Source organism: Dermacentor silvarum, chromosome 1 (genome assembly GCF_013339745.2).
Source record: "Dermacentor silvarum isolate Dsil-2018 chromosome 1, BIME_Dsil_1.4, whole genome shotgun sequence".
NCBI classification, from domain to species: domain Eukaryota; kingdom Metazoa; phylum Arthropoda; class Arachnida; order Ixodida; family Ixodidae; genus Dermacentor; species Dermacentor silvarum.
The window spans coordinates 23,171,250-23,184,450 of NC_051154.1; the positions used below are offsets into that span (position 1 = coordinate 23,171,250).

The 13,201-nt window shown below is 46.7% G+C and overlaps 1 pseudogene; it reads right to left on the reverse strand.

The window, feature by feature from the left end:
• LOC119430888 (Down syndrome cell adhesion molecule-like protein Dscam2) overlaps nt 1–13,201 on the reverse strand; it is a 552,287-nt pseudogene that overhangs the window by 211,095 nt on the left and 327,991 nt on the right.

Below are 13,201 nucleotides of genomic sequence, written 5' to 3' on the forward strand. Positions count from 1 at the left end.
AACGTATATATATATATATATATATATATATATATATATAGTTCGGAGCTAGTTCACCTCTCTCTCTCTCTCTCTCTCTCTCTATATATATATATATATATATATATATATATATATATATATATAGAGAGAGAGAGAGAGAGAGAGAGAGAGGTGAACTAGCTCCGACAACTGCAGTGAGGGAAGAAAACTACGCCGTGGCAAGAAGGATAAGGAAGCGAAAAAAAAGGTCCTTCGAAACGTTCCTTCATTCTTTTTTCTTGTTGTTAAAGCTCTTGGATTCATGTTTTTCACAAAGGTTTTTGCATCTATGCTATATTAACAAATGTCTGTCTTAAAACCCGTTTGAAGTATCAGTAGATTCTTCTCAGCATAATTTGCAGAACGTATTATGTTGGCAGGACATAACACAGGCAAAGCTTCTTTTTTTCTTTTTTTTTCAGGAGTCAGGTGCCTACTAAGCCCTCTCTTAGCACATTAAGCCTTGTCTAAATTACGCAGTCACTGCACACCACCTTGAGTGCTCTCAATGCGACGTGAAATAAAGCAGCGTACGGTGAAAGCAGAAGATTATTTCAGGCTTGTTGCATAGTACGGCACTCCATCGCAAATGGTGTAGGAAATGTTATCAGCAATACCAAAGAAGTCAAACGGAACGTCTCTGAAAGAAAATAAGGGGGTAACCAATGCTCTCTTACGAAACTAGACATAAAACTACTCTACTCTCTTACGAAGTATGTCATGTGGCGTCCTTCCTTTCTTTTCATGTTCACGACACATGTGAAGAAATTATTCGGGTTTTCGAATAAGTTCGCCAGTGTATCATTCGCAGTTGAAAAGCACGGAGCCTTAATAAAGCTTGCCGCTGAATACTGATTGGGGTTCATGGTTTCCCTGTGTATAATTCTCTTTTCATGCTGTGTAGGAAAGAGTGAACATATCTTCTTCTTAAGGCCCTCTATGTAACTACTTTGCATGTATGCGCCTGTGTATCATTTTAATGTGGTGCATCTGCGATGTCTGCGCTGTAATAAAAATATATTAGAGTAGTCGCCTCGCTCAAGAAATTTATTTTGTTTCCACTGGACCAGAGTGCATATAACTAATGTCATCTCGTTATCTCACAGCTATTTCAAACTACAACTTCTAATAATCCGGAAGTACAAAGGTCGGCGCTGCTTGTTATGAGCATTTCTAATCTTATGCAAACAAACCGGTCAGTCTCAGAGAACCAAACCAAACTTATACGGCCTTTTCTGATCTTTGGTATCATAGATCACAGTCAGCTACAGCTAGTCAAATTAGACCTGCCACGATCTGCGCGCCATGGGTGTCTCGGTGTTTCATGGTGTACTGCCACGAAACACTTGTTCGCAGTTTCGATTGCTGCAGCATTCCGATGGTGTTGAGTGGAACAAGAAGGAAGAAGAGGCTATAATGCGAAAATGTTCCTGTACTCAGATATACATTCTAAACACTGTAACATTTGTAACACCCTTGCATGGTAACCATGACAAAGGTGCACATTTTCACATTTTTATAAGTAACTGGCACTCTTTTCCCTTAGCGATGGTACTTCTCGCTGAGTAACGCTAGTACGAGGCCTGAGGTAACTTGAGGTCTAATTTTTAAATAATTCATAGTAATATTTACAGGCGCCAACACTATATAACTCCGGCGCCAGGTGTCATGTTACAGCATGCGCAGCATTACGCCTACGGCTGTAGTCAAGCGTATATCACCCCTGCAAATTTTTATAACATCGATGTTATGTTTGGAACTTAAAAAAATAACTAGAACATCCAAGCTCATTTTTGAAAACAGTGCGACTTATTATAAAAAGGTGAAAATGTGCACTTTTATAAAAGGTAATTTAGTTTAAATAAATTTAAGGGTCTCGCGTAGTTTTTTTTTTAACGTGCACGGAAATTTAAGTACACGAGCATTTTTTGCATCTCGCCGCCATCAAAATGCAGCCGTCATGGACGGGATCACCTTTATAAAAGTCACAGGTTCAGAGTGTAGGTGCGCTTAACGAACCCTAGTGCAGTCCTCCCACCGTGGGTGTCCCTCATTCGCCACAGCGTAGCTTCGGAACATTCAACTACAATCACTATCATTATCAGCCCGTCTAGTCCCTGTCACCTGATGAAACCCCCAGCCATATTCAGTCAACAAAACCAATGCTATATCCGACGCCCCATATATCCTATACCACATCCATACCGTCCAGTGATAAGTGGCATTCACCACCCCTGTTACTAAAAAAAAAAAAAAAAAAAAAAAAAAAAAAAAACTGTATGGTCTTGCCTGTAGCACCTCGGCTGGTTTGGCCGTTTTTCTTTTTTTTTTCTCCGTTACATTTCTGCTTGGTGTCCGCAAAGAGTACCCCTCTCGGCAAGAAGCTCGAAGACAGCCGTGCGTGGGCCTCTTGCGTGCGCGGGCTGACGTGCGTGGCGTGTGAGATGCACTTACCGGTGACGACGAACTTCCCCCAGATGCCGCTCTCGACCTTCTCGCCGGTGAGCGAGTCCTTGACGACGCAGCGGAAGCGGCGCCGCTCATCGTTGCGCGTCACGCCGTTCACCACCAGCAGGCCGCTCGAGAACGCCTGAAATCGGCTCCGATTGGACGCTGCAGGGGGAGACAAGTAGCAAGATTGTAGTACAGCGTAAACTCACTATCGCGTGGCTTCATGTAGCGAATTCGAAAACGAGACTGCATGCAACGCAGGCATCAAGGAAACCAGACAGTTTCACGCAGAATGTCCATATTCACATTTTTACATGAGGGAGAGGGAGAGAGAGCTTGGGGGCGCAGATGTATGGGGGAAAGTCAGTTGTACGGGGCCACGTAAAAGACCATTTTCACCCATTTCTTTACTCCCGATAACTGCACACACTTTTGCACCGCCACCAGGAAACGTCTTCTGGTTATTCCAGTGAGAACCGTAAAGAGATATGCCTAAGTCACTTCCCGGTCAAGGTGATAGTGCACTGTATATAAACTGCGATAGACATTGACAATACAATGACACGTAGATGTACAGGCTTACTACGTTGACCGGACTTTAAGTACCCGGAAAGTCTAAAATATTTATCCCTTCACCCCTTCTCAGCATTTCTACGACTGTTTATACGCAAAATAGCGGCAAACTGAGCGCCTACTTTAAGATATTTCTCTAATAAGGCGCTTTTGGTAATGTCAACAGTATGTCGCCTAACGAACATAGATAATGTTAACGCTGGCATAAACTACGTAGGTGCTCCAGTGTATGGAGCAAGTTACCGTAAACCGTTAGGTGTAGCATCCGCGTACTTCCGCAGAAAATGTCATGGCTTCCCAATTTCCTTTGGTATTGTTCCATTTTTGGTCCCCCCCCCCCCCCCCCCGTGTATGTTTGCGAAACTGGAGTAATCTGCATGGTCAATTTCTCTGCTTTTCCTCGTTTGATTGAAATCTCGCTCTCGCCGTCTCACTTTTTTGGAACTGCTCATTATGAACGAACAATAATATAATCGGAAACAACGAACAAAAATATAATCATTGAGACAAACACAATCAATATAAACTACAACCATTACATTTTAACAGCGAAGCTGTTTAACCTGGGCGTTTGCCGTCAGTTGTACGCTGGAAAACCTCGCCGAGCGATGACGTCACGTGCGTCGCCTAGCAACGCTTCGCACCAGCTGTTCGAGGCGTGGCCAGGCGACGCACGTGACGTCATCGCTCGGCGAGGTTACCACCCTCTAACAGGTTACCCTCGCCACAGCCAAGCACCTCTATCCCAGCGGCCGCACCACCCTCGCCACATGCGCGCGCCGCAACAGCTGCGCCACAGTTCTGAATGTGACGTCACTGCACAGGATAAAAGCTCCGTGTCGTCGTGGCGAGGCGACAGTACGCCTCGCACCACCGCGCCGAGTACATCGCCATGATTATGAGACGGCCGAAGATCGTCACTCTCGAGGAAGAGGAAGCGCGGCGCGGAAAGCGCCGAGAGAGGGTTAAGGCCACTTTATAGTCCGACGCAGCGTGCGCGTCGGCCAGCGTCGGTGGAGGTTGGCGACGCCAGGTTCGTCACGTTACGGTGGCGCGAAAACCGACCCCTGTATAGTCCAACGTGCGCGCCGCGCCGCGCCGTCTAGGCGCATGCGCATTTTATACGAAACTAGGAGTTTCAGGATGATACGAAACTGTGAACTCGCTTGCACGTTCCGCCACCAGTATCCACCAGCCCATCTTGCTCGACGAGACGCGGATGCGGTGCATTCTGGATGACGAGGCCGGCGCGAAATGCAGCATATCGCATCTCGACGTCGGCTGCAGCGGGGCACGCCGACGAACGCCGGATACGTCGGCCACGCCTCGCGCAGTGCTGCGCTTTCGCTGGCGTGGTGCCGCCGTGCCGAGCGCGCTCGCGCGCCAACGCTACGTCGGACTATAAAGTGGTCTTTAGAAGACTGCGCGCCGACCCCGAGTATCGGGACGATACTCGGGGTCGGCTAAGTTTGGCTAAGGACCAGCCAAGCGAAACCAAGATAAGCAAAGGAAAGCAAAGACAAAGCGAAGAACCAGCCAAGCCAAACCAAGTAAAGGAAATGAAAGCAAAGTTAAAGCTAGGGAAGGGCCACCAGGTTCGCTGTTTACCCAGTACAAGGCTAGGTGACTATTTGTCGCCGCCCCGTTTCAAAGGGGATGCCAATAAATCATCATCATCATCAAGTGGCATGGGAAGGCCGAAAAGGAAATAAAATGGTGGGAATTCACCAAGGATTGAAGCAAGGATGCCCTCTGTCACCATTGTTGTTCACGCTTTACGTCAAGGGCATAGAAAGACGACTGGAAAACAGCGAATTAGGTTTTGATTTATCCTACATGCGTAATGGACAAATGGTGCAACAGAAGGTCCCTGGACTGATGTACGCAGACGACATTGTGCTACTAGCGGACAATAAAAAAGATTTACAGATACTTGCGAATATCTGTGGTAACGCAGCGACAAATCTAGGCCTTAAGTTTAGCACAGAGAAATCAGGGATTATGATCTTTAATGAACACACGAGTAACTTCGTGGTGTCAATTCAACAGCAAGTAATACCCATAGTGAAGCAATGTAAGTACCTCGGCGTACAGATAAACGAAGGAAAGAATTACTCAAGCAACCACCAAGATAATCTGAAAATAAAGGGGAAGCGGAATGCAGCAATAATGAAACACAGAGCACTGTGGGGCCACAATAAGTATGAGGTGGTGCGGGGAATCTGGAAAGGAGTAATGGTGCCAGCGCTAACATTCGCAAATGCCATTATATGCTTAAAATCGGATATATTGGCGGGTTTGGAAGTTAACCAAAGATCAGAGGCCGGTTGGCTTTGGGAGTACACGGTAATACGACAAATGAGGCAGTGCATGGTGACATGGGTTGGGCCTCTTTTGAAGTCAGAGAAGCATAAAGCAAAATTAGTTTTGAAGAAAGGCTCAGGAACATGGATGAAAATATCTATCTACATGAAAAGTATCTCTACATGAAAAGTATCTCTACATGAAAAGCGTGGACACAGAATGGAGGAAGAGGTCAAGGAAGTTGGCAACAAAGTACAGGATAATCGAAACTGTAAATAGACAACCAGGGGTCATCAGAAAGAAAGTGAGAGAAATAGAGACCGTGAATTGGATGCAAAGAATGGAAACGAAAAGGACAATGGAGATTTACAAGAATGAGAAGAAAGAAATTAGAAGGGAAAATCTGTACGATAACACAAAGGGCAGTGCCTTGCTATTTGAGGCTCGAGCCGGTTGCCTAAGGACGAAAACATATCGGAACAAATATTCGGAACTAGATGAGACATGTGTATGCTGCAGTAAAGATCCAGAGACCACTCAGCACATCCTAATGGAATGCGACGGGATCCACCCAGCGAGAACTGTAGGTAACGTGCAACTCCCAGAAGCGCTTGGGTTTAAAGTGGAAGGAAACATAAACAGATCAGCCGTAGAGATCAGCAAGAGACGATTAGAGTACTGGTGGAAAAAAAGCAGGGAAAAGATGGATAGGACCTGATCTCTTAAAATCATAGGCAGCGGTACAAGGTAAATTTTTGAAAAAGAAAAATAATGAGAGGTATACAAAAATGCTAGATGAAGAACATGTATAGTATACCTGATTAAATCAAGCAGGCTAGGTGACTATTTGTCGCTGCCCCGTTTCAAAGGGGATGCCAATAAATCATCATCATCATCATCATCATCATCATCATCATCATCATCATCGCACCACTTAGTGCGAAGCTGCCCCTAATTTTTGTATCCTGGTTTAACTTTGTTTGTTTGCTTGTTCATAGGGGACTATTCTTTAATCTAGCTTTCCATCTAGCCGCTATAGACCAGATTATTTTAGCCTCGCACGCAGGCTGCGGGCGCGCACCAATACTCTCGACACCAGGCGCCACCTCTCGGCGTGGACTGCGGGAATCGGCGGACTAGCGTGTGTTTATTTGTGCGTGGCGCTTGTTTGTGTCGTTGCTACTCACGGTTTGAGTGAGTAGCCACGATGTACAAAAGCTACTCGTCAGGGTGGCATTGTGCCGTCGTCGGCATTCTTGATAGGAATGTGGCGAGCGCCAATATTTAAAAATTCCGCTCGGCGTTACAGTCTTTGTAACACTTGTAGGCGAAAGCCTGGTGCAAATTTAGTCATAATTTTGGTTATACATTAAGTTACACATTAGGATATACATTACCGAATGATAGCTTTTGCTACATGTAAAACCCCTTGTGGTAGTGCTTGCCTAGCCCAAATACGTGGCCAATACTTCGCGTAGCCAATTGATAGGTAATCTATAACCGATCAATAACCAATAAATTCTGGAAAATGCTGGGGATGACTTGGTAGTGCTTAGCCTAGCCCAAATACGTGACCAATACCTTGCGATAGCCAATTGATAGCCAATCAATAGCTAATCGATAATCAATCAATAATCTATAAATTCCGGAAAATGCTGGGGATGATTTGGTAGTGCTTAGCCTAGCCCAAAAGCCAGGATAGCTAGGTGCCCATCAGCTCTGCTGTTTCTTTAACATTGCGCCTCCAGTGCAAGCTACGCTAATTAAAACAAAATTAGTGTTAATGCAAGCGCGCTTTGGTAACGTACCGCGTAGCCAACGAGGCTATTAGAGAACCTTTCAGAAGCGGGTCAAAAGAAAGCAAAGAGTGATTCGTGTTGTTACTTTCATCGCATCCTTGAACTTTACACGAGGTGTGAAACGAATTTCGAAAACCGCTACCCTGTTTATATAAGTGTGTCGAGGTACGAATGAAATCGATAGTTTTATACCTTGCGATTTTTACTTTTGTAAACAACAAAAGCTTCGCCACAACACAGTGTCATGTCACTGCAAAGGCTCTGTGACAGCGCACAGCGACGTTACATGCAGCTGTAGCATGCTTATTGGCACTAATTACCTTGCACCATGGCTGGCACTTGCCAGAACACTTAATCTAACAGAATATCTCGCTTTACGACGCGCGGAAACCAATGCATACGCCTTCCGCAAACGAAAATGCGTCACCCTCACTCCGACCACGATACCGCGAAACTTTAGAAAAGTCAAGCGTGCCCTCGATCCGACGCGTGTTCTACTGATTTCGTCATGCGCACATAATGCAGAGGTGAAATGAGCATGCACTTGGCAATTTTAAGCGTCAACGGTCCGCTCGAAGAACAATTCATTGCCACCGCTCCTGCTTCCGCCAGTGTATAGCGATTCGCGGTGCCCGAAGTCCACAGCCAATGCTCGCACCGCGGCGCCACCGTCGCGAGAAAATGGCGGCGCCCGAGAACGGCTATGAATTCTAGTCTATACTCCGCGAATGCTAGTTAATACGAACATCATCTTTTGCATTAAAGTCTGTATCGTGCACATAGCGATATCAGCCATATTCACCAAATTCAGATATCTTAACGGCACCCGAACCATCTCGCCGGCCCTGGTCCCAACTAGCTGCACTAAACCATGCGCCATCACTTATTTGTGGCTAACTGAATGCGACTGAATGCACTGAACGCCTGACATGGTCTAATTGAATGTAACGCAATGAAAGCCCCCCAGCTTCGTAAAGTCAGCGCAGTGCTCTCATCCGTGCATAGTAGGTCCTTTCAAGCAAGAGTAATGCACTTACAAAGCAGCGCGTTTTGATGGATAATGCGCCGCATAGCCGAGCAGTGATGGGCTCTGATATATGCCGTACTAGATCTTGGAATTCTGTATGAGGTGGTACATTAGAGATCCTGTGCCTACGGCGCTCTATATTTGTCCATTCAGTTCCAGATCATGATTATCGTTGGAGTGCACGTGCGTAGTCTTTCAAGATTATACCTCCAGCTTCCGTTCAGCGCTGTTCGGACGGCTATTTCTCAATGAGTGTCCAACGTAGGCGGCATTGTTTGAATAATCATTCGCATCGCCTTTTCTGACTGTAAGAGTGAAAAAAGCAAAAAAAAAAAAAAAAGTAAATAAGACTGGCTAGCCGGCACTCCTCGCGCCGCGCTTAAGGTAGCCTTTAGTGGAGTGATTGGCGAAAATACAGCAAAATACAGGCACCGCGCATTTTTAGCCCTATTCCCAACAAAAATTTGTGATAAAGATATATTTGAAGTTTAGTTTCTTTCATTCAAGACACACAAGTATTCAAGCGCTCCTGTACGAGTGTTCCTTACCACAGCTTTCATTGAAATACAGTAATGGAACCGGCCAGAGACTTCAACAATTGCAGCCTAGAAGCGTGGTTGAGAACAGTGTTGAGAAATAGGGTTCGAAGAAATGAGATGAAAAGAATGGCACTCAACTAATAATGAAAGGTTTATTGTAAAAATGATGAAGAAGAAAGAAAAAAAAAAAATTCGCAGTAAGATTGCATTTGTTAGTTCAGCGCCGCGTTTCTCGTTACCAAACTTCACTGCACTGTCCCCTGAACCAAAACGTAAACCTAGAGTCTCGACTAGATACAAGGTTGTGCAGTGAAATATTACGATTCAACTCACTCCTCCATCCAAAGTTGAGAACCACGTGGCTCAAGTTTAAAATCGACATCGGGCTCTACTAACGGCCGAATGATTTCGATTGTTCCTTGTGCCGCTCTTCGGCAGTAAGTGTACGAAATAAAAGAAGTATCCGACAAAATCTCTTAGTTTTCTTCTTTCTTAGTTTTGAGTGTGCGCGCGTGTGTGTGTGTGTGTGTGTGTGTGTGAAGAAAGAGCGGAGGACAGACCTATATGTCTCTCCTATTCTCTTTATATGCTTTGTCCTCTTGATACGATGGCGATTCGTCGTTGCGTGCAACTATACAGAACGTAAAACCAGAAAGAAGCGATTGCGAACCGGTTAGCGTGTGCTGCGCGCGGGGTCGCGTGGCTGCTCCGCCTGGCCGGCCGTTTTCTTCGACTGCGCATCCATGCAAGATGGAGGTGCAGCAAGCCGGCGCAGACGAACGGGCGACCAACAGACGTGGCGGCGCCGGCGCGCTTCGTAAGGTTCCGGCCCATTGTCAAAGGAGGCTGCCGGGGAGCGCGCCGGCGGCCGGAGCTCGGACTGTTCCGCGCTCGCCGCTGCAAATTTTCGGCCTCCAGGCGCGGGGCACTCAGCAAACGGAACAAAGAGGACTGCGCAGAGGTCGATTCGCATCCTTGCCGCGCCCACATCCATCATTGCGGAGAAGAGTCCATCTTTTTTCGCCATGCTTGTGGTCGTCGTCGTCCTCATCACCACCACTATCTCTCTCTCTCTCTCTTTGTGCACCCGTATTCCACGAAGGAAGACGGAGCGGAACAAAAGCGCCAGCATGTGCAGAAGGGGAAGAACCACGCGGGGTTCCCGTTTTCCCAAGATTCCTTGCCCAGTTGGCTTGCCCGAAATATCCCCCCCCCCCCCCCTTTTTCTTTTCCTTCAACATCCGCGCTGCCGCTGTTCTTATTCTTTTTCTACTCGAACGAATGCGAAGCGAGCGAGATGACGAGGAGAAGCGTCTGCAGGGCGTGCAGTTTGTGCGCGAGCTCCCAGGGCAGCGAGCGAGCGAACGAATCGCCCTCTCAAAGCAACGATGAAAATCATTGAAAAGTAGAAAAGAAGTGGCGCCGGCAGCAAAGACCTGCGCGCTGACCAACCGACAGTGAGATGGGAAATGGGCCGGCAACGGAGTGCTCAGACGACGGCTCGCTGCGCCCCGTTGTTGTTCCGCGTCTGTGAGAAGAAGAAACAAAAGGGGAAATGCCGCGCCCTTTTCTCTTTCCTGCTCGGGTGGCCGGTTAAAACGGGCATCCGTGACGGAGGTTTGCGGCGAGGCGGACAACGTGGCGTGATATCTGGCACGGGAACAATTATGACGGCTCGGAACCTGCGCTCCGTGCCTTCAACTGATCGCATTTCTTCGGCTACGAATTCTTTGGCCTTAAAGCGTATACGGGTCTTCTCTTCTAACTATGAATGCAATGCAGCTATCTTGGCGGAAACGTGTAAACTTGGCAACAAAGAGTAGGTACGTGCACGTTTCGTTTGAAGTGAAGAAGCAGGATCATCCTTATAGATTTCGATAGATGCGGTTATCGTACACACGCAATCCCGAGCATAACAGGGGACGACAAGTAAGCAATGCCCTTTATCTCACCTTCGTAACCCCCTCCCACCCGCCTCCTTACCACTTCAACGCTTCAACTGCACTGCCGCTTCATCTACCAGCACTCTACCTTCCCTGCCGTCCTTTTATTCTCTGCGCCTATCTTCATTTTTCGTTGGAACATGTCTATATACGCTCCCTGCTTCCAGCCAGCCAGCACTTCCTATAAGTTATACAGGGTGTTCAAAATTAAGTTTCATGGAGCCCCCATGTATTGTACATGAAAAAACGGTTGACAGGCATCTGTCACCTTTTGAAATTCTTCGCTGGAAAGACCAAGGGAATGTCGACAAGCGCTATGCTTCGATTATATAGAGTACTTTTTCTCGGCTTCTTGCGGTACAGCTTACCAGCATTGACTAACTAACGCAGGTACAACAAGCCTACGTACTATACAAAGTGTGCAGGCCCAGGCGCTCCGGATTTGTCTAGGTCTTCCTCGAAGTGCGTCAACGGCGGCAACTATTGCAATCGCCAGAGACCACCTCATAAAGACCCACATCGCAGTTGAAGCAATAAGAATGCACGTAAGGCACTTTGCACGGACTCCTTGCCACCATCTAGCCTCTCTACCTGCGGAGAGACCACACGCATCGTTCTGCCGAATGGTATCCGCACATCGTGAGGCTATACCATCTTGCTTCACACCTGCCGCGAGACCTTCCACTCCTCCTTGGTGCCTCATTCAGCCAACGATCATCCTGACAGTACCTGGCGTCCGGAAAAAAGAAGATATGTGATCGCCGGCTCTTAAACAGCTTACCTTACTCCTATTATATGAAAAGTACCGGAATTACACCCTACGTATACACCGACAGTTCCGTCTTGCAGAACAGCTCTACCGCCGCTGTCGTTATTCCAGAAAAAGCCACCACTATCAAGATGAAAACATCTCACTTGACAACGTCGACGGCAGCAGAACTGGCAGCACTTCAAGTCGCACTACATTTTATTAATGATGAACCAGCACACAAATGGTCCGTTTTCTGCGACTCGAAGACGGCACTGCAGAGTTTACTGTCAGCCTTACGGCCACAGGAACAACTGGTTTTCGAAATCACAGAGGCCATACACCACCTGACTGAGAAAGGACACGAAATAATCTTTCAGTGGCTGCCAAGTCACTGTGGAATTATTGCCAATGAACGTGCCGATCAAGCTGCTCGTTCAGCTCATGAACAAGACAACCGCCTATCGATCCCGCTGTCTAGGACAGATGCTGCAAGGATGCTCCGCCTGCTTGCACGCCAATGCACTTCATCAGACTGGAATAAACCAGATTTTATGCACGCCCGATTACACACCTTGGATCCAACCTTAAGCCTTCGACTTCCAACAAGACTTCCCCGAAGAGATGCGACCCTTCTGTGTAGGCTATGGTTGGGCGTCGCGTTGACCAATGCCTACGCGTTCCGCATAGGGATGGCCGACAGTGCAGCATGAGACAATTGTGGAGAGGCGGAAACGATTCGTCATGTTATTTGTCAGTGCCCACAATACAGTGTGCAGAGACAATCGCTCTCCGTCGTGCTGAACCAGTTGGATGACCAGCCGTTATTGGTAGAAAGAATTCTGCAACATCGACGCGACTCAACATCGCATCGGAAGGCCGTGCAAGCGCTCCTGCGGTTCCTGAAGTCCACTGGCCTGTGTGAACGTCTGTGACTGGAACGCCTCCTTTGTTACCAATGCCTGTGTTTTTTTTTTGTTTTTTTTTTCGCGCTCTCTCTCTTTTTGCACTCTCTCCAACCCCTTTATCCCCCACCCCAGTGTAGGGTAGCAAACCGGAAACTGACTTCTGGTTAACCTCCCTGCCTTTCCTCTCTCGCTCGCTCTCTCTCTCTCTCTCTCAAAATTAAGCTTTACGGAATTCTTAAATATCGCCTGTGGCAGGTAACATAATTCTTATCGTTGAGCTGGGTTATTCGATGAGGCGGACATTGGTACCACGAGAAATCAAACACATAATCAACTAATTAACAAGAATTCACAAAATTTTTTTAGTTATTTACTTTACGACACATATTGCAATTTACGAATTGTAACCAGTGAGCTTGTCAGGCGTATCCACTTGGAATGAATTTCCAGAATGATACCAGTTTGGAGATATGCGCCCTCAAACTCGCCGTAAGAATGCACTGTTGTTACACTTAGTTTTTTTACCAAAATGCTGTTTTATACTTTGAAGCACAAAAGTAACTGGAACGCCCATGTTGTTCGTCCCACACTTTGGGAAATTATATCTCGAAACTGGTGTCATTCTGGAAATTCACTCCAAGTCGATACGCCTGACAAGCTCGCCGGCTACAATCCGTAAATTGAAATATGTGTCTTAAAATAATTAACTAAAAGTTAATTAGTGAACTTTTGTTAATTAGTTAATACATGTTTTGATTTCTCGTGCTACTAATGTCCGCCTCATCGAATAACCCAGCTCAACGTTAAGAATTATGCTACCTGCCACAGACGATTTCTAAAAATTCCGTGAAACTTCAAAATGAACACCCTGTATGTTATTGAGCCTGT